Genomic DNA, 22,418 nt, shown 5'->3' with positions numbered 1-22,418 from the left:
GCACTAAGGTTTACTTTGATCTTCAAAAGAACTATACAAGTTGCTGAATTCTTATCCCAATATCTGCACCATGGCTAACTCTTCCAACTGAACTCCCAAGTAGATTAGTTGCCCCACTAAAATTGGAGACCTTGGACATTAAAATTTCTTCTACAGTAGATCTTCAATATACACCAAGGTTTGATTCGAGAACATATTCCCCCCGCTTGAATAATAAAATTCATGGATGCTCAGTTCCCATTATATACAGTGGCATAGTAAAATGACATCTTTATATGAAATGGTGAACAACTCAAACAAATGCCAGACAGAACTTTGAAATGGAAGGAGACTAGAGCAGGGCAATGCTACAAATCATCATAATGCTCATTGTATGGCAAAGGAAATGTTTGTTTTGGGGGCGTGGGTTCTGCAAGTGCTTTTGAACAATGGTTGGTTGAATCTGTGGATGCAAAACTCATGGATATAAAGGATTGATTGTATGCCTAGGACCATCTCCAATCTCTTTCCACCTTGTGGGAAAAATTCACAAAGGAAAAATGTGTCCTATTGTCCTTCCATGGTAGAAAAACATTTCAGGGTATTTTCAAAACAGCCCAATCCTAAAGCATGTCTGCTGAAATGGCGATCCCCCACTGAGCTCTGTACTTTGTCCCACTACAGATAGGCAGGTGGTTTCAGGAGTTGAAAGACAGGAATAACTGGCTTTCTCAGCAGTTCACAGCAATTTTCAAGCAGGTTATTTCTAGACGCTCACATCTGAGCAGCTGTATACCCCCTATGGCATTGTAAAGATACTTTTAGTCTTTTGTTCTTCTTTTCTGGATTTTTAAATCGACTGAGCAAACTGCAGACCTCTTTCTCCTTTGGGCAGTGTGAATATATCTCAGAAACCCTTTTTGAGCTTAAGACATTATTGTCTTCCATCTCTGAGTAGCAGCAGGCACTGTACCTAGCACACAGAGAAATATTTGTGTACATTTAAAATGAGTACAAGAGTCAAAGTTTTATATTCCACTTTTGCAGGGCATCTACAATCACGAGAGCTACTGTCTACAGTATGTTCATAATCAAGGCAGTGTTTGAAGAAGGACTTTCAGAATTCTTCCCAGTGTGTTTTCACCTGCTGAGTCTTCTTGACTTGGAATAAAACAAGTTTTGAATAATTATGAATAACAAAGTTCCTATAGAAATGGGGAATGCTGGATGCAGAACGTGACTTAATGACACTACTACTTTCATTGCTATTGTTGTGTACCTTGAAGCCATTTCTGACCTACAGTGACTCTTATCATGGGATTTTCTGGGCAAGATTTGTTCAGAGGGGGCTTGCCCTCTCAGGCTGAGAGTGTATGGCTCGCCCAAGGTCATTTAGTGGGTTTCCATGGTTCATGGGAGATTTGAATCTAGGGACCCCATCACATTAATGAGGTCCCTTAAATCAATTCCCCAGCTCCTTGGCAAATTGGTGGGGCAGTGGGACAATCTCAGAGCCCTACCTCATTTGCAGCTATACTTCCACATCACATGTGGGGAAGTGTCACTGCATGGCTTCCCCCGTGTTGACCCTGTGATTCTTTATGAAACACAGGGGACCTCACGTGTTCTGGGCCAATTGCCCTAGGGTGCTTGCACCCTTGTTCACTGATGGAGCCCCAATGGAAATCAGCTTGTATCATGTGATGGGTGGCATCAAGCTCCATTGACCAGCTATAGTGCCACATCCTAGGATGCTTTCAGCCCCTTGCGTGATGAGGTTGCTGGTCTCCAGGGTCATAGTCCAACACTCAAAGCAACACACCATTCTGGCACTGTACTGCTGCTTTCTCCAAGAATTAATCTAGGAGGAAAAATATAGTTTAACCTCTCAGGTTCATATACTTTGATAAAGATCTCTAGATCAGCTGCACCATGGTTCCATACTGGTGAAAACTGTCCTATGCAATGTTGTACAGTTGAACTGTGGAATGGTAGAGAACAGTGTACTTTTATCTCTATGATGACTGGTATGAAACCAAATGTCTAGTTACTGATGTAAAACATCAGTTGAGAAATATAGTTTAGAGATCCAAAGAGAAGGGATGGGCAAAGGGGATGCAAACACAGTAAATATGAGTGCTAGTCATGAATGATTCTCAGTGTGTCCCTTTACAATGCTAGAAATTTGAGGGCTGGGGAAAAAATTCATTAGAGGAGCAGAATTCATAGGAAGGGTATGCCCCCTCCACATCTACATCTGTTTTGAGGGAACGATAAGCCAAGAACATACAACATTAAAGATGCACACTTTATTATCTTTCACTTCAAAATGTATTATCATTTTCTACAACAAAATGATGCTCATTCCCAATCAAATGGGTTTACTACCAAGGCAGCAAATTCTGCTTTATTTCTTTAGTCATGATAGAGATACAATCTGAGCTTGAATTACACATGCCATGGTGTTTTCTTTTTGTAAAATCAGGATTTCTGCAACACTGCAGCTTTAATGTTTCAGAAACAGCAGAGCAGTGTGGGGAGCAGACAAAAATGCTGGTATAATAAATGACGCAATTACCTTAGGGCCTTTCCACACAGCCCTATATCCCAGAATGCCAAGGCAGAAAATCCCACAATATTTGCTTTGAACTGGGTTATCTGAGTCCACATTCAGATAATGTGCGATTATCTGCCTTAATATTCTGGGATATAGGGCTGTGTGGAAGGGTCCTTAGTGACCTGAGAGGGGTGTGTGTTAGCATTAAATAAAGGTTCTGAAACAGGGATAGGGGACCTTACAGTGTTTAGGCTTGTTATCTGGCCCTAGGCTCTATTCTGTACACCCCAAATGCTCAGGGGTGTCCCAGTATTTTAAATTGAGTGTGAGGATTTCCTAAACTGTGTTGTCGAAGGCTTGACTAAAAATAGGAACTAATTGCCAAAAACTGCCCAAATTACCTAGCAAAACATATTTATTTTAGCTTTAGTCTGGAGTTCCAGGTTGCTCAAAACTGCCAAAAAACTTGAAACCTGGCAAATAAATAAAGGTAAATCAAAATTAGAAGCCATTTCTTGGGAATTGGGAGCAGATTGGAAAGCCCAGCTCAGAACATGAACTAGAGAAAGTGGCTCACACTCTTCGTGCAGTCATTTGCCCCATTCTAAAATTACTCAGCTGTGCCGATAATAATTTCTGCTTCAAGAGTAAAGTGCACAGGGACTCTTCCCATTGTTTCTTGCTCTTCTGAAAATAGAAAACACAGATATAGTTGTAAGTAATAGTAGCTGAATCACAAAACTTTAGTGTTGGAAGCATCCCTAAGGATCATATGGTCAAACCTTCTTCTAGTGTGCAAAATCTAAAGCTAGATTGCATTTGACAGATGAATTTCCAACTTCTATTTTAAGAAGAAAAATGGAAAAAGAAGACATTTTAACTGTTACGTTTCTTTTGTTATTTGGACATCCTTCTCTATGTTTGGTGAACAATCTATTTTTAAATAATTTTAATCTGATGGTATAAGAGTCCTATCCTCTTGAATGATTCATCTCTTATAAAATTGGTGTTGAAACACAAAGTAGGGATGTTACTTATCAGATTTTATTAGTTCCTATTTTACTATTTATTTTAATTCAACCCATTCATGTTTCTCATGTTATGGCTAGGGAAGACCAAATTAAAAAACCACCCCAAAACATGATAAACTGGTGTTTACTACACTCCAGATCAGTCACAACACAGGATGATCACATTTTAGTTTGCTATCTACTACCAAAACTTCACCAAATGTAATTTGTCAGATGATGAACCACCCAAAATGTTGGTAGGGATAAGACAAGACCCTTTGGAGAGGGCCATTCTGAACAATGATTCTGTGGCTGAAAAGGCCACTTTACAGATTTCAGTTAAATGAAAAACAAGAACAGGACAAAGAGGGAACTCAAAGTGAAAGGCCCCTTCTATACTGCCATATAATATAGATTATCATAACAGGTAATCCACATTATCTGCTTTGAGCTGGATTATAGGAGTCTACATTGTTATATAATCCAGTTCAAAGCAAATAATCCGGATTTTATGTGGCAGTGTAGATGGGGCCAACGTGTCAGAGTGGGATTAACAAGAAAATATTTAAGATTTGAACTGCAAGCTCTATTTGATAATACACCTCACTGATCTTGATAGGACTTAATTCTGAGCAGGCACACGTAAAAGCATGATGTTGGGCTTGTACGTGATTTATAACAGAGAACGGTCCAATTAAAATGTAGCAGTTTATCTGCTTAGATTGAGAGATAAATGTCTCTCCAAAAACAGACTTCCAAGAACAGATTAGTGTAGAACTATTATTAGTGGGCTGTACTATATGTGCAAGCCTCTGAAATTTTCAGATTTTTTCATTAGGAAACATGTTATTAAAAGTGTTTTGAGAGACAAGAGGATAATCTGAGAGCTGAAGTCATGATCTCCTGAAATGGAATGAGAGTATCAAGTGATACTCTGTAGTAGGTGATGTGATGGTTTTAGGTTTCTTTGAACCTAACACTTTGAAATATCAGGAATGAGGAGGAGAGAAAAGTGTGATTCTTTTTTATTTTTTTAAGCAATAGATTTGGATATACTCCCAGGTAATGCATGGCAGTGGTGGACAGTAACACACTGGCTTTTTATTGGTAAACACAATAAGAAGCCAACAAAGAAAATGAGGAAAGTTTGATATTGACAAGGATGGCGATAATTGTGTTCAAGCAGTTTCCTAGTTACTTCATTGTACACCTCCTTTAGCAGGTGTGAAGTGCAATAAATGCCCTCTGGGATTGCAGGTAGCAGTGTTGCTGTCTTTTTGGTCCTTTCCTTTTCTAATAGGAAATGAAGCAGGTTTCTGGGTCACTTCCTTTTGTTGAAAAGGCCCCTACTGGATGTATAATGGCACCCTCAGAATCATGGCAAATTGCCATCATGTTCCCTAGAGGGCATTCGAGAGAAGAAGTTTCCTTTGTGTGTGTGGGGGGGGGGGGGAGGGGGTCAGTACACAGTGTGACTTTCTGATTAATCTTGAGGGCCATGCAGCCCTATAGTTTTTGGCTGCTGTCCATTCATAACTTGAACACATTTCTCTAGCCCCAATTTGTTTTTGACCAGGGACCACTTTCCAACATTAGTACCAAAATGATTATTAATCAGTTTTGATCAACTTTAGATTAGATTTGGTTTGGTTATTTGGGGTGCTGATTGAGAAAATTGCATTGAATAGACGTTATCAGCTCTTGTTTCTGATACAGAACATTTGCCATCCAGTAGTTGCCATCTGCTCATGCACAGAAAACCATATTTAATAATCTAGAGCTGATGTGGCCGATCCAATGCAATTTTCTCAACCATCACCCCAAATTACCCCAGGAATAGGCCTTAAAATGAAGACACAATGGTGCCCCTGCTTGTAGGTGCCACATGGAATGACTCCTCTCTGAGGGAGGGAGGAGGAGAAGCAGCAATCAGGAGGCTTGTTGTCTTGCTTTTTGTGGGTAGGCAGCCTCTCCCCTCCTGACATCCCTGTTGCCTTGGCATGATAAGAGAATTTTGTGAGACCAGTTTCTCTTGCTGCAATGGTGTAGTAATGGTGAGGCCAGGGACCATATTTTAGTTTTTGGGGACCATTGGTGGTCTATGGACCACAGGTTAGGAGCCACTGCTCTATCAAGACAATCCCCTGCATGATTGTTACCATCCTTGCCTTGATGAGAAAGCATTTTGATTAGCTTGATGGAGGTATTGCCAGTATTGTTTATATTTTAGATTTTGTTGTGTAGCTGACACAACTTCCTATATACATGTTTGGCTTTTTGTTTTTAAAACCATAAAATTTACTAAATTTAGCAGTTTCAAAGAGTAATTTTCACCTGGAGGGAGCAAAGTGATTGTGATTTCCTTTCTTGAGGTTTTTATCACCCAATATCAGGGAAAGCAGTTTTAATTTTGATTTAGTTAGCATGCTTCACCTGTTACAATTGCTCAAGATTTCTCCAAACCTGACAAAGCAGAATCCTTTAAAGATAAGTAGTTTTTGGATGCAACAAGACAAAGGCCTGGATCTCAAATTGAACTGGTTACTCTGGTGCTATTCATGGAGAAGAAAACTGGGCTTTACAGTGAACATGTTATGTTGGGATGGCATTTCTCATGGCCTTCATTAGAAGAAGACTTTTTCCATTTTTTGAAAAGTGAGAGACTTTCAGAAACAGAGAAATAAGGAGCTGAAATCAGACAGCTGACAGATTGGTGCATTTTACCCATTTGTATTGAAAGGCTGAAGAGCAGCCACAGTTACAGCTAAATTGAGCTTTATTGTAAATTTACAGTTTGAAACTATTTATATATCTGGCACATTTTGGCAAGGTTTCCCACACTGGCATACAACAAAATATCAGAAAGCAATTATAGATAGCAGAATAATCTTAGAACAACAGCAGGCCATAGCAAGAGGCTGGAATGAGTTCTTGCAAGAATAAAGGCATTTTCCCTGATACATGCACACACTCTACCTGTCAAACCCTCATTGCCGTTCTCTGAATGAACCTTTGAAGATTACACTAATGGAATGCACTTGTTGATGGATTGCATTATCAGTATTCTATTGTGAGAAAGTTATTATAATATATTTACCTGTCCTTGCAATGCATGTTGCTTTGTTTTTAGAATACAGTTGGCAGGTTTTGCTAGTAGAAACCCAACAGAACTGGAATAGCAGGAATTCTTGGGCTTGCCGATCAGATAACAACTTGCTGTGCACCTGCCACTTTGTTCTTGGCAATACTAGATGTCGCCCCTCTCACATTTGAGATAATGATATTTAAACTCAGGGTTCTGAAAGGTGCAATATTTGAATTTGGTGCTGAAAAATATGAAGTTCCTCTTTTTAATGATTTTATTTTTACAAGCAAGTGGCTAGTCCCTGTCATTGTCAAAGTGTGTATGTATATGTGTATGCACTCTAATAAAATCTTCCAAGATTGAAATAAGAGTGGTGTTTTACTGTTAGGCTCACTTTGGCTATAACTATGATTGAATGAAGTAGACTAAAATCAAACAACTATGCTTAAATATTCTAGACTTGCAGAAGTTAAGCTATTATAGGACCATAGCTTGCAAACTTTGTGTTGCAGTCATGGATTGTTTTACTTCATGTATATAACTCATAGAAAATTGTCACTCACCTTTATAGAAGTTGATAATGTCTGTGACTTTGAATATTTAGCTGCATGATTTGAGTATTGTAAGCTGGCTGTTTCACAATTCTTACAAGGTTACCCATGCAAACACCCTTAGTGGCAATAGTGGGAACTGTTTTTTTTCCACGGTAGTAGAGGATGAGTGACACCTAGGACATGCCATATAGAAACTGCGGCTTGATATAGTAGAGCTTTATGTAAATACAGTATGACCCCTTTATCCATGGGAGATGCCTTCCCAGACTCCGTGTGCATACATAAAACCATAGATAATAGTAGCAAATCCTATTATTTTCAGTAGGATGTATGACAGAGATACTGAGGAGAAGATATTGCTTGTACAGGATGTCCTAAGCCAGTGCTTCTCAACCTTCCTAATGCTGCGACCCCTTAATACAGTTCCTCATGTTGTGGTGACCCCCAACTATAAAATTATTTTCGTTGCTACTTCATAACTGTAATTTTGATACCGTTATGAATCATTATGTTATGAATGTAAATATCTGATCTGCAGGATGTATTTTCATTCACATGACCAAATTTGGCACAGATATGCGATATGTCCAAATTTGAATACTGGTAGGGTTGGGGGGTGGGGGTGGGGTGGAATTGATTTTGTCATTTGGGAGTTGCAGTTGCTGGGATGTGTAGTTCACCTACAATCAAAGACCATTCTGAACTTCACCAACAATGAAATTGAACCAACCATGGCACACAGAACTCCCATGATCAATAGAAAAGTGTTTGATGGGCACTGACCTTGAGTTTTGAGTTATAATTCACCTACATCCAGAGAGCACTGTGGACTCAAACAATGAGGGATCTGGACCAAACTGGCACTGATACTCAACATCTCCAAATGTGAACTCTGGTGGAGTTTGAGGGAAATAGACCTTGTCATTTGGGAGCTGTAGTTGCTGAGATTTATAGTTCACCTACAATCATAGAGCATTCTGAACCCCACCAATGATAGAATTGGGCCAAACTTCCCACACAGAGCCCCCATGACCAACAGAAAATACTGTGTTTTCTGATGGTCTTTGGTGACCTCTCTGACACCCCCTTGGGACCCCCCAGGGGTCCTGACCCCTAGGTTGAGAAAAACTGTCCTAAGTGAATAACTAATTAAGTGAAACCACAATTATCCATTCTACGGATCTAGGGGTCATCCTTTAGTCAAAAGTCATTAGCTATTGTTCATGCTAGTTTGGGTTTGTGGCAAACCTCCTTATATTTCATTTTAAATAAGTCTCAGAATTTGATTTGAAAAATCTCAGGTTCCACAACTGGAAAATTTTGCAATAAAACACACTATTGATAGACTTTCATTTTGCATTTTGCATATGTTCATATGCTCTTCATATTTTGAGGAGTATTGGAGATTGCAGAGCAAAGATTAGAATAATAAGGAAAAAAGAGGGAAGAGAGAACTAATGTTACTAGTGTAACACATTAATTTTATAATGTACAGTATTAATGTACAGTACACCATTAAAATCAACCTTAATGGGTTAATTTCCAAAGTATGCTAATGCTTTAATGCTAATGTTTCTAAACTGTTAGGTAGTCCTCCAGTCTAAATTCCCAAAAGCTCCAGATCTCGTCTGATTGTAGAAACTAAAGAAGGACAGGTCTGGTTAGTACTTGAATGGAAGACCACAAACAATGAATAACAGGCGCTGTAGGCTATATTTCAGTGGAAAGAACCTAACAGAAAATTCTCCTTATCTAAGAAACCCATATGAAATTTATGTGATTGATCTAAGTTCCCAGGAGACTTGAAGGCATATAGACACATGGAGACAGTAGATTTGGGGTATTGTGAAAAGACAGAAAATATTCTGTATTGTTATCAGGAGAAGAAGGAGGTGCTTGTGTGAAGAATGGTGTGTTAGTATCATGGTTTTGCTTAGTTCTAATGGTTTGGGAAAAAACAAAACAGAAACATGAGAGGAAAATCAGGTTCTTTTCTTTTCTCTAAACCTATCCCCTTCCCCATGCCTGAATAATTCAAAAGAGCCTGCACCCAAAGATTACAAAATGTTTCCTTTTGGATTGATCAGTATAATATTTTAAAACAAATCATTTATATGTGCATTCCTCTAGATCAGGGCCATCAAACTCATTTTCATCGAGGGCCACATCAGTCTTATGATTGCCTTGAAATAAGCATTAAATCCGTGGATGGAGAATCTGTGGATACAGAGGGCTAGCTGTAATGTTTTTACATAGTGGTCAATGCTCTTTAGTTTTTACCCAAATTAGGTCCCCAGATGTCCCCAGATGTCATTGAATGACAATTTCCACCAGTGCAATGCAGACTGGGATTAATGGGAACTGCAACCCAACAGCACTTCTGGCTCTGAGGTTAGAGAAAGGTTAAAGGACATTTCAAAGTCAGATATCATATTCATAACCCTTGTATATAAATTCAAACCCCACTATCCTGCCTAAACGTAATACATTTCAGCCTTCCAGATGTTACTGTATCACAACTCCCACCAGCTCTAGTTACGTTATCTAATGGTAAGGGATACAAGAGTTGTAGTCAGCATTTGATGAGGCATATAAAATGGCATGGAGGCCAGACCAAAGCTTCCAGCAATGGAAAGGAATACTTTGGGGTGTGTCTACACTGTAGAATGAATCCAATTTAATTGCCCTGGTTTAATGCTATGGAGTCATGAGGGCTATAGTTTCACAAGGTCTTGAGCCTTCTCTGCCAAAGGATGCTGGTGACACACCAAACTACAAACCCAAGGATTGCATAGCATTGAGCCAGGGCCATGAAATTTTAGATGATATCCCTTAAATAGGAGATCCAGGTGCTCCTAAACCAGCTTCCCCCTTTGTTTTGGCTGAACACTAAGATTACCATATCACGCAAAGGTAATTTTGGTGAGGTAATTTAGCCAAAAATGGATTTGAGTAAATAGGGTATGTAATGGAAAGACATTTTAAAATTTAAAATTTAAGACTATAGTATCAGGTTATTGGATTTATGTCTCCTTGACGCTGGATTAAAGGAGATGGTGTTTGTTTGTTTGTTTGTTTTTCCAGGTTTAACCTGTTTTTGTTTTGTTTTGTCTGTTACTCATAATTTAGCAGAAGGGATCTGTACATATAACCATTAGCCAAGGTTCTTGTACTACCTTTCAGAACACTTGAGTGATCATATTGTCTCCACTGGAGCAGCCATGGGGGAAAGTAAAAGATATAATAATGGAACACAGGACAGATGGCCCTAGCATTAGAATGTGATTAACAATTTGCTGTGCAGGCCAGAACAGTATCCATTTCACTTGCTGAGAGATGATTGTTTTCCCAGAACTGGTTGTAGTAAATACCTCCTTGTTCATATGCAAGTCTTCTGGCAAACACACAGGGAAAGCTGACTAGCTAACCGGAGTCAATGCCCCTTTTGCATTCACCTTTGGTCAATGCAAAGTTCCTGTTTTATATTTGTCATGCAGACATCATTTTAATGAATTTGATTAGCAGCAGGGTGGTTCCATACAGGACTATTGTTTTTCTGTTGCTTCATTACTATTTCCTAAAACAAACTAGGTGAGTTTGTCTGGGAGATGAAATTGAAGGTTGTCCTATGCAAATGGTTATTTTAGAATGTATGTCCATGTTTGTTGCAAGAATTGTGGAGCATAATGTATGCACTAACAACTCATATAGTAGTTGGTATGGGAGCTGTTCTTGCTGTTACAGAGTAATGAAGAAAATTCCTTATCTTATTAAGAAATGGAAGGTATATTGACCATGACGAGTCCACTAGGAGACTCATAGAATCATGGAGTTGGAAGAGACCTCATGGGCCATGCAGTCCAACCCCCTACCAAGAAGCAGGAAAATTAAATTCAAACTCAACTTTGAACTTTTCAAGAAAAGTAAAACTACCTTCCAATCTCTCTGTAATTTTCTGTTTCTTAGGTCTGGAGCACTCTTTGAACTGAGACAAAAAATTCCAAGGTCAACAGGAGGAGACTTGGTGAGTTTTCTCTGCGTATTCAATTGTCTTTTTATCAGATTTCTCATTTCCGTTTGTTTGAACCACAGATGATGAGAGAAAAAGATCTTATGCTTTTTAAAAACATTTGCTACTGTTTCATAGTTCACTTATTTTTTTGGTAAACATCATCTCCATAGATGAACTTCTCTGGTTGCATTGCCTGCAGACAACTTGGTTGTTTTTCTTAACATCATATTAGAGCTCCATGCAACATACTGGCATCCTGTTGATTAATCCCAACTAGAGTAGACCCATTTAATCAGAGACAACATATAGGTAAGTTCTATTATTGGGCTTACTCTAGTCAGGTTTAACAACAGGATTTAGACTTTTCTGTTAGCAAAGGTATGGATGAATATGGAAATATGTCTAGTTCACATATATTTCAACTATAATTAGGAATGGGAATTGTAGACTTGGGGCCTTATTATATGGTATGTAAAAGTAAGTGCTTTGAAAGATGTTGGGATCCAGATTCACTGCTCTCATTTTGGACAGATGTGGTTCCCAATTGTACAGAGTACTATTTACAAGTTTTCTCCTTTTTACTTATATCTTTTTGTCCTAAGAATTTTCCATTGCTCTCTGAGCTTTCTAGATGGTGAAATGTTAATGTGCAAGAAAGTGGAGATATCAAGGATCCATTCTTCCAAACAAATCTAATGGACCACATGAGTGATTGGACTTGAGCCATTTCCCCTTTAGAAATAACCTTCTGCTCCAGCCACAATGAAAAATATGCTTGTGGGGAGGGGCTACAGGGAGGTAAACCAGGGAGCACTAGAGAAAGGACTTTTTGCTCATAATACTTGCCTCTCCTGCCCAGCCCCATTCATGATATTGCTCTGAGTCTGGAGCCATTTTTTCCTAGTCCCCATGAAGTTTATTAGTTTAATTCTTTCACAGTTATACTGCTTCCAGTTTCACCCCAAGTAACTTCATTATTGATACAATAGTGCATGTCTCAATAGTGGCTCAAGTTATTTTGTATAGCAGTTAGCACATAAATCAGAGGTGGGCAATCTCTTGGTCTCATGCAGTCCTTGGTCTTACTCATGTTTCCCTATACATTTTATTTCAGTCATGTGTCCCTGTCTCAAGGAGAATGGGAAGGAAGTCCTGACAGGTAGGCAGTCTGGCTCATGTGCAAACACAGACCCTACTGCAGAGTGTAGAAATGAGAAGAGCATTATGTCTTGATGAAGGATGCTTTAGGCATCCTATTCTGTGATTTGGATTTTGTACATGCCTCTGCCTGCCACTGACTCTTCTCTTTCCTTGTGGTAGCAGTAGTTCAATGGGAAAGCATAAGAGATCTAACCAGAACAGAATGAAAATTTACTAGCACTTTCATGATGTACATAATAGAATAAAAGTATTTCACAGAGAACACAATTCTAAAATAAGCTACCAGGTGACATTTGTGTATGCCATTCATGGTTTGTGTGTTCCCTCTGGGGAACACCAATATAAATCTGATATAGACAATGGGAATTTGTTTCGCTGTAGAGTAAGAACCTGCTTTAAGAGTGACTTCATCTTTTATGGTGAGCTTGTGGTTTGCATGATTGTATAGAATGAGAACTGGTGTTCCCCAGAGGTATCATATAAACCATGAATGGTATTCACAAATCTTGTCACCACATGCAGTTATTTAAAAAATCTTGTCCATGTTCCTGGGAGATCTGATGTATGTACAGTGGGTCAGTTGTGTCTTGTGGCTTCCATGCCAGTGGAATGAAGAGGCTACTTCAGGGTTTAATCTGAATTTTGAAGGAGCAGTTTAGTACTTTGGACAGCTCCTTTAAGTTCAGACTCAGACCAGCCACCCTCTGACCCTGGAGCCACCAGCTGGCATATACTTGCTGTGGTGAAATATCCTTGTTACTGTTAGAATTTGGAAATATGATCACATTGGCTTGGGGATTCTGGAAACTGCAGTTAAAAATAACTTTCCCAACTATTGCAAATGTGATTGCAGCATGAAAGTGTGTAATCTTTTCTTCTAAATTAATTCTTGACTGGGCATAAATCTTGTTGTTGCTTCTTGTTAGAATAGAATCATATAATCAATTTCTGATTTGTAAGACAGTACTGATTTGAATCCCATAAAGACCCATTGGGGTCTTCTCTAGGTGGAAATAGCAATTGGGCTTTGCCCATTTGAAACAATCAGCTGACCTTTTTCAGATCCGCCTAGGTATCTTTCATTCTTCTCTTGTCAATGGCATCATGCACCATTAGTTGCGGGTATTCAGATAAGACAAAACTTGGTAATATTTCTTCTCCAGGATAAGGTTTGTGTCAGTCACCCTCTAGAACAAGAGGGAAATCCCCACTCAGTGTGTACAAAGCACTAACTGCAATCTTGTCAGGGCAAATAAATATCATCCCGGTGACATAAGGGGAATCCATGTCTTTGAGGAAAGCTGTAAATGGGTCACTGCCATGGGTGAAGATAAAATGCATGCATGTGCCTCCAGGGCTATCAATTTTTCTCTCTGAACTGGTCGGCTTGTAAATTTTTACGAGCCATTCCTGCCCAGTAATTCCAAGGGACTTGCTCTACATTATTGCAGGGATTGGTGATTCTATTCTCTCTCTTTTTCTCCCCCCCCCCCCCACCCCTCTCGTGGAAAGGGCAGCACCTCATTCATAAAAGGCTTGTGTATGCAGAAGGTAAATCCTTGGCATCTTGAGATAGAATTGGGAAATGTCTGCCTGAAACCCAAGAAAACCAAACAATGTGGGCAGTTCTGGGTTAGATGGCTTATACCAAGTATAAGCTCATTCTGGACTTTTATCTCATTAGCCACCAGATACACCACAGATTGTGGTGAATACATTGGGCCCTGTGGGAGGTTCGGAGGAAACCCTCTGCCCTGTATCATTTGACCTCCCTCTTACCCCATCCCATGGAGGAAGCATCCACCGCCCAGCCTTCCCCCCATTCTTGCCAATGCAACATGGGAAGCCTCCTGTGTTGGCGCTGTGGCAGCGTAGGCCGGTTCCCCTTCACTTTTGTCACAGAGCCCGACTAGAAGTAGATGTACATTGCGGGATGGGAGCTAGTGGGCTCCTTGGCAAAAGTGAAGAGGAACTGATGTATGCCACTGAAGTTGGCCTGTCTGATGAGGTTGTCAGTTTTGACATGTCCCTTGCCCATTTCTAGTACACAGTTCAGATACTGCTCTTTGAAGAAGAATGCGTCCCTTATGCTGTAAAATGTTCTCTATCCCTACTTTAGATGTTGCATTTCCTAGAATTCTGCCATGGCAACAAGAATAGTTTGGCTTTGGGTATTGAAATTGATGGTTTTGTATATTTAAGTCTAAATGAACTGGAAATAAGAGATATTTCTAACACGCATTTAGCAACTGAACAGAAATAAGAAAAATAAACCTCATGTTATCTTTCTTCTCACCATGTTTAAGAACAAGTAGAAGGCCTATCTCCACCTAATCATCATTTGCATCCCTTTTTTGATACTACCTGTCAAGATGAAGTACACCTATGGCCATGTGCTTGCCAACATTGTCTTATTGTATCTTTGACAGCTACTGTTTTAGAAAAGGTTTCCTCTCCCCTTTATTACCATCTGCTAATCTATCCTGTTGCTTTGCTGTTTTTTTTTAAATACCTGAGATTACTTTGGGAGTGTGTCAATAATCTAAGTCAGTGAAGAGAGAGAGAGAGAGAGAGAGAAATTTATAGATAGGCCTTGATATGTATCTCAATGCTTGGCATGCTTCCTTGCTCTAGCTCAATCTCTAACATGTGTTCAAACCCTTTGTAGCTTTGTTTTGAAAGGCATGCTTTGCCTCTGACCTCTTGTGAGACCTGTTCTGCTAAAGGTTAAGGTGAAGATACATTTCTGTCTGCTCCAGTGATCCTATCCAGATAGTGATAACCATCATAATGAGAGTGAAATTTAATCCATGTGTGACACTGTTGCCTTCATCTGTTGATGGCTTACAATTCTTTCTAAAGTTAAGATTTTGCTTTTCCTGCTGTACGTCTAGCTGGCAATCCTATTGAAGGTCACAATTGCTCAACTTGTTCTGAAATACCTTCTTGTGGAATTACTGCATTGATGCTGAGAAAGAATCTGTATTGGAGTCCATTCACACATGGGGATTACAATAACAATGGGAAGCGAATTCCTCTAAAGTGTAGGAAGAACAACCCTGCACTCTTTACTTGCATGTCTCCTTTGGTTTGAAACTCAACTTCCATCACATCAGGGCTTACATTTGTTAATCTGTCAGTGTCTATTTTAGCCTGATAGAAATCCTGACCATTTTTGTCTGTTGTACTGCTTATCTGGAATCTCAGTCTTCCTGGTGATAAAGATACTGTTATGGTTATGTTATTCAACAGCCCCCTTAGCTCTTTGGCTCATCGTCTGATTGTGTCTTTAACAACCTGGCAGGATTCTTCTTTAATCTTTAGAATTTCTATTTTCCCTGGACTCCAGACTTCTCGCTTCTCTCGCTAAAAACAAATTGATGAATGCTCTGCAGTTAGTAAGCTTACATGCAGACAATATGAAGTAAAGAGAACTCTGTCTTTGAGATGTTTGAATGTACAAATTGTTAGATCTCCAAAATTTGAACCCTGACTGTGATTGAAAGCTGTTCTTCTCAAAGCTTTTCAGTTTGTACAGTACACTTAGTTTCACCTCCAAGTGTGAGCATGTCAGCAAGAAGAAAAGAAAAGCATACTGCATTACAATTAAGTTGGTGGTTAACCTGTCAGCCTGGAGGAATTTCCAGGACATCTGCCCCAATTTTTCAGTTTTTGTTATAAAAGAACTGAAGCATCCAAACTGCTTGAATTCAGGCCTGAGAAGACAGTCTTTCCTTTGCATCCAGTCTTCTTCAGAGCATCTTTGCCATTTTCAAGTGTGTATTTGCATTCAAAACATTATGTGTCTGTGTGTACAGTCATTGTGGGATCTGATGCCATAATCCCACCAAGCTTGCCATCTAGCAAAGTGTTTGCTTGGCTGAATGCTGAAGCAAAAATGTTGCTGTGTGGAAGGCAGTTTAATGATCACAGGATAACCAAGTAATCCTTGTGAATTTTCTGCCCATCTGGGGAAATGGAAGGGGTCTCCTTGAAGTTAATCAGATGGCAGGAAGTGGCTACTATTGGCAATGTATGTGTGCATGTGGCAGGGTAACTAGCACCATGTGTGTTCTGGGCTGCTACTGAAAAACACCATGAATAGAATAATGCCATCTTTCAACTCTATTCTCACAGCTGATAGGGAAGTACAACAATGCAGGGTGGGTGTTGTTCTGCTTAAAGAAGTGGGTGGTGTTCTTTTATGTTTTTCTAGATTGAAAACAGAGTCAAAGTTGAAAAGAACAGCACTTGAGATTAGATGTTGAGGTTTTAGTGGCATTTTATGTATGATTGTAAACTAATTTGGGGAGAAAGGCAGGATATAAATGCAATAAAGTAACAAACAAGCAAATAAATATCTCATCTCTGTCACTATGGCTATTTTATCAAAGTTCCTTGTTTCACATGTTGAAGGATTATTTTTATTTTCTTCTATTTCTTTTTGCTGGTTTCAAAGTTCCTTTCAGAGTAAACTTGGAGTCTGATAGGTATTGGATATAGAGATCTATTGCAATCAGAAGTATCACAACCTTATTATTATTATTATTATTATTATTATTATTATTATTATTATTACAGTAGAGTCTCGCTTATCTAACATAAACGGGCCAGCAGTATGTTGGATAAGTGAAAATGTTGGATAATAAGGAGGTATTAAGGAAAAGCCCATTAAACGTCAAATTATGTTATGATTTTACAAATTAAGCATCAAAGCATCAGTTCAATATGTTACTGTATTTACGAATTCAGCACCAAAACATCGCAATGTATTGAAATAGCTGTGGATCTGGGTAGGAGGCAGACTGCATTGCATAATACAGAACATTGGATGAGCAAAGGTTAGATAAGTGAGACTCTATTGTATTTACTTTACATATACTATAAAGCCCTGAATGGTTTGGGACCCACCTTCCTTCGTGACTGCATCTCCTACCACCAACCTGCACAATCTCTCGGGTCCTCTGGGGAGGCTCCCCTTTCGTCTCTTCCTTTATCACAGGTAAGACTTGTGGGAATGAGGGAGAAAGTCTTTTCCGCTGTGGCTCCCCGTCTTTGGAACTCACTACCTGGTGAGATTAGGCAAGCCTCCTCCTTAGCATACTTCAAAAATAATCTGGCTCTTCCATTGTGCCTTTGGGGAATGACCACCTATTCGACTTCTGTTTGCCCCATATATAGTGTTGCCCCTATGATGCATTTTCCCCTGCCCTAAACTGAAAGCCACACCCCACTGTTTTATCCTTCCTGGGGCCCCCTCACTTACACATTTTCTATTCCTACCTCACCCAGGGTTTTATCATTTTATTTCATCCATTTGGCCTGTCCATCCTGTTTGATTTTATATTATGTTCATTTGCTTTATTGTTTTGTTTTGCTACTGCAATTATTTTTTGATGTAAGTTTTGTTTTTACATTCTGTATTTTATTGTGTTTTATTGTGTTTTTTGAGCTTGGCCTCAAGTTAGCTGCCCCAAGTCCCCATTGGGGAGATGGTGGTGGGATATAAATAAAGATGATGATGATGATGATGATGATGATGATGATGATTATATTATCCCGCCTTTCAAGGTGGCTAACAATCCCAACCTTCTAGCAATTTTCAAAGATGCAGTCATATTAATCTGTTGTAGCATACAAAGGTAAAGAAGAGGAATCTTGCAGAACTTTTCAAACTAATTTATTTTATCATGAGGTTTTCTATATTTTAATCCACTTCTTATCATTCAAGAACAAATTCTACAAAGGAGATTCCTAACCTCATCTTTTATGTTGCTCTGATACATTTTTGAAACAATGATGGGATAAAATCTAATCTGACCTTTCAGTGACTTGCATATCAGTGATCATCTAACCCAATAACTTTCCAGGAAACAATAAAGATCTCACAAGGAAGTGTCACATTCCCATTGTTCCTACCCTTTGCTTTCTCTCCAAGTGACAAGATTACACTCTATAGTAGTATATAATAATAAGCCAGTACTATGTAATGTGTAGTCCTCCAGATTTTGGCTTCCAGTGACCATACTTTTTCAGCAATCACTATGCCATTCTTTTTCTATGTTGGTCACCGCAGTTTCAGGGTATATTGGTGTGGTGTAATGGTCAGAGTGACTACTTGGCGACCTTAGGCTGATCACTAATGGCCAGGATTGTTGTAAGGCTAAAACTAGGAGACGGGGAAACCATGTATGCTGTTGATTAGAGAAAGGGTGGTCTATAAATGTAATGAATAGATAGATACTGTTGGTTCAGTCTTCCTCCCAGTACTGCGTTTGCCATTTTATTTGTCATATGCATTTCTTCACTGCCCGTTTGTGATGTGTATAGGATGGAAAATCATGACGTGTTGCTGTAATACCTCACCCCCGCTACCCCCATGTTTCTCTTTTGGTATGCCTTGATAACTATCATCTTGTAACATGTGTTCCCATTGAAATTTCTGTTCGTTTCTTAGTTCTCCAGCAAAATTCATTCCTTACTGAAAGCACACATTGTTTTCATGACAAACCTTTTATTGTATTTCAGTCTTTGTCTACTTCTGTTAATGATCTTTGCTTTCTGCAATTTGTTCTATTCAATCTGTTCATATTGTAAGTAGCACCCTGGATAGCTCCTTGAGGTCTTCTGCACCTAATCCATATGATGCTTCTCAAGCAACCTCAGATTAAAATTTAAATATGACCTGAGCCTACTATGGGATGCAGCCGTGACAATTAAAGTAGAATCCAAGTATTATAACTGAGTTATTTGTTCCCTCATAGCCATCAACATTGCTAACAGTTGACCATTGCCTTCTAGTGGAACATTCCAGGTTCACACTGCACAGTTATAATACTTTGAGAGCATATTGCAACACAGTCTTAATTGAAACTTTATCATTTAGTTTCACCTTACACTATTTGAAATTGTTCTCTACTCTGGGATCTTTGGATGGAGGATGGGATATATGTATTTTGAGATATGTATGTGTGTGTGTGTGTGTGTAATAGCATAAATTCATTTTGTGTGCTTTTTACATTTGAAGTGCATTTTTAGTCTGGGCTTCATCCTTCATATTTGGATGCAGTGTTCTTCCACTCTCGACCCAAACCAGTTGGATACCGTGTTTCATTTTTTCACCCATTTTCTCATTCTGTTGCAGGAATATGCCCCTCTCAACACGTGGGGTGGAATCTGTCAAATTTGCATGTGTTGAATTGCTTCAGTGATGTGGAGTACTGAGCGTTCCTAAGCATTAAAAATTCTCTCTCAAAATCCTGCTTCATGAGCCCGGCATGGTAATTTCTTTAAAACAAATGTTAGGAATACCACAATTTCATGATATCACCACTTTGTTTTCCTGTCATTTCCCCTTCATAGTAATCTTGGCTTTTGAAATTGTTATATTACTAGCTTTTTAACTTTGTTTCCCGTCCTTTTTTTAACCAACTACAGTAAGTTCTAGTGCCTTGTAGGTTTCTGATTTCCATGATTGAGAGTAAGGAAATTATAAGGGGAAGGAGAGAAGCCCAGAGAAGTAGTGCCTGCCTGAAGAATGATGCCTGCTGTCTCCTTGAGAGTAAGGCAATTGGGAGGGAAAGAGAAGGAAAGGTCTGCCTTAAGAAGTATGCCTTCTGTCTCCTCTATGGATGGTTGAGCTACAGGTGGGAGGAGATGATCCTGTGTCATGGGGATAAGTAAATTCCCCATCTTTTTAAAAGATGAAATCTCACACAAAGAAGATCATTTTACACACAAATAAGACAATTTCTCCCACTTTCCCCTCTGTCCCCCTATTTTCCCTATCTCAATCTGATGAAGTCCTATGACCCTGAAAACCAGGATTCAATTCTCTACTCAGCTATGGAAACCCACCAGGTGACCTTGGATGTGTCACACACTCTTAGACCCAGAAAACCCTGTGATTGGTTCATCTTAGGGCCATCATAAGTCAGAAACAATGTGAAGGCACATCACATCAATAACAATGAAATACTTCTAATAGTTATAGTTGTTGCTATATTTATTTATAGCCCTACTTTTTATCACCCGAGACTCAAGTAGATCACAAAGATTAAACAGGTGAAACTAAAAGCTCATGTCATACCAAACAAACAAAAATATATTTTGTAAAAAAAGTGTAAACACGACTATTAAAATCAAACAACAAATAGTAGAGCACATTTGAAAAGGCCTGTAAGTCCTGCTGACACATAAAAGATCTTCCCAAGGTCTAACTCTGAGTAGCTTCCATACATGATCTGATGCCTTTAGGTATTGAGGCCACAGGCTTACAATCTAAAATAACAACAAAATAAAGGATAAAAGTAGAAAAAAGAGAGAAAAATTGGAACTGGTGAGAATATTCACAGTTTGGAACATATTATACACAAAATTTTCATGTATGTTTTTAATGCATAAATTATAATAGGTCAATTTCATCTTAATTTCTTTTTAATGCCAAACCAGATTTCAAAGCAGGAGATCCATGATCAGTTTTGTTATGGTTCCTTAAAAAGTTCAATTCTAAATTAGAGTGGTGATTCAGTTGGGATCAAGCCACTGGGCATTGTTCAGAGTTTTGACAGGAGGTTAAACTGCAGTTTCAGATTTTTTAAAAAATTACTCTTCTTTTACTCAGAACACTTCGGTGTGGCTTGGACTTCTTTAAAACAAACAGACTTCAAAATGTGAAACTGCAAAAACTTAAAAGCTCAAGAAATAATAGCCGTAATCAGTAGTGTTTTGGCATAGAAAATTTGGTTTTGTTTCACTTTGAGCAAAATGCATCTTGCCTCTGAAAATGGCATGCTTGTGTGTATTTTGGAAAATCAGATGCAGGCAAAATTGTGTGTGCATGGAAGACATGTCACTGGCTCAAAATACATAATCTGAAGAATGTGCAAAAACAAGCTTTGTTCAGTGGGAAATATACTATATATATGAATACATGAATTATATATGATTACTTGCATTATTTATATGAAAAATACTATGAAAATTTCTATCCATGTGAGAATTATGATTAACGTCTCACACCCTAAGATGAATAAAAGCTGGGACAAGAATGCAGAGGTTTGGAGATATGCAGCAAAACAAACCGAGAGTTTTCTACATCTTTACACCAAAAACAATAACTTGAAAATTATTTGCACTCTATATGCTGTTGTCATTTTACATTTATTGATTGTCTCTTAGTTAGATTTCTATCCCAGATTTCCTCCTCCTCCCAACTTCATCTTCAAATTGACTCTATGAAGTAAGTCAAGTGAATGACAGTGACAGGTACACATCCCCTTGAGTTACATATTGTTCTGAGGATTTGAACCAGGTTGTGCCATGTGTTTTTTATGTCTTTCAAATAGGTGTTAATGGTTTTAATTATGGTATTCATTTTAGCTAGCTATAGATTTAATTTTGTTTGAGTGTTTATAGGTTTTAAGTTTGTATTGTATATGCTACTGTTTTTAGCACAGTTCACTGATTTGAGTTTTGTTAGGAGAGAAAAAGTAACATATAAATCATCATCATCATGATCTCCCAAGGTGGCCAGCAGTCTAATATTCTAATTACTAAGCTGTTTTCCTGTGTAATGCTTCTCTTGACTTGGAGACACAGTTTGTTGTATAGCTGTTCTTTGAGCTTGCTGGCATACTGGAATAATATTTGAGAGTGCAGTTGTGCTGATTGTGACCTTAGAGCAGAACTGGAATATATCTACAAACTAAAGTCCATCAACAGTGGTTTGAACAGAGAGAGTGGCTTCTTGGCCTACTATATATATAACATGAGCTACAGCAGAAAAAAAATGAAATGCAAAGATACAGAATGAGGGACTCCTGACTCGGGAGTACTACATGTGAAAAAGAGTCTCTTCCAACTCTATGATTCTATGATTCTATGCTTCTACAGTAACTCCCGACCTCGTCAGGGCTCTATTGGCTAGTTTTTCACTTCTTTCCTGTTTCCAGCAGGATAACACTATGTTCTAATAATTCCTTTCACAATTCATATGATTATGTACTCATCCTGGCTTCAGGCAGCATATTTGCTCTTGCCTTTGTCCACCAACATCCAT

At 38.7% G+C, this 22,418-nt stretch overlaps 1 protein-coding gene across 18 annotated transcripts in view; it reads left to right on the top strand.

Moving 5' to 3' along the window:
- Window positions 1-22,418, top strand: part of EPB41L1 (erythrocyte membrane protein band 4.1 like 1) — a 229,573-nt gene that overhangs the window by 23,253 nt on the left and 183,902 nt on the right. For 13 of the 18 annotated variants that reach the window (XM_060772296.2, XM_060772295.2, XM_067468151.1 and 10 more), the window contains exon 2: window positions 11,152-11,209. The exons of 1 other annotated variant lie outside the window; for it this stretch is intronic. The gene's annotated coding sequence lies outside the window, so the exon portion shown is untranslated. Of the gene's footprint in view, window positions 1-11,151; window positions 11,210-12,311; window positions 12,357-13,870; window positions 13,910-17,247; window positions 17,361-22,418 lie in introns of all 18 variants that reach the window. 4 more of the 18 variants (XM_067468150.1, XM_060772291.2, XM_060772292.2 and 1 more) reach the window with 4 other exon arrangements.

This window comes from Anolis sagrei, chromosome 4, assembly GCF_037176765.1.
Source record: "Anolis sagrei isolate rAnoSag1 chromosome 4, rAnoSag1.mat, whole genome shotgun sequence".
Lineage (NCBI taxonomy): Eukaryota > Metazoa > Chordata > Lepidosauria > Squamata > Dactyloidae > Anolis > Anolis sagrei.
The sequence above is the reverse complement of the archived record's forward strand: the minus strand, read 5'-3'. Positions and strand labels throughout refer to the sequence as shown.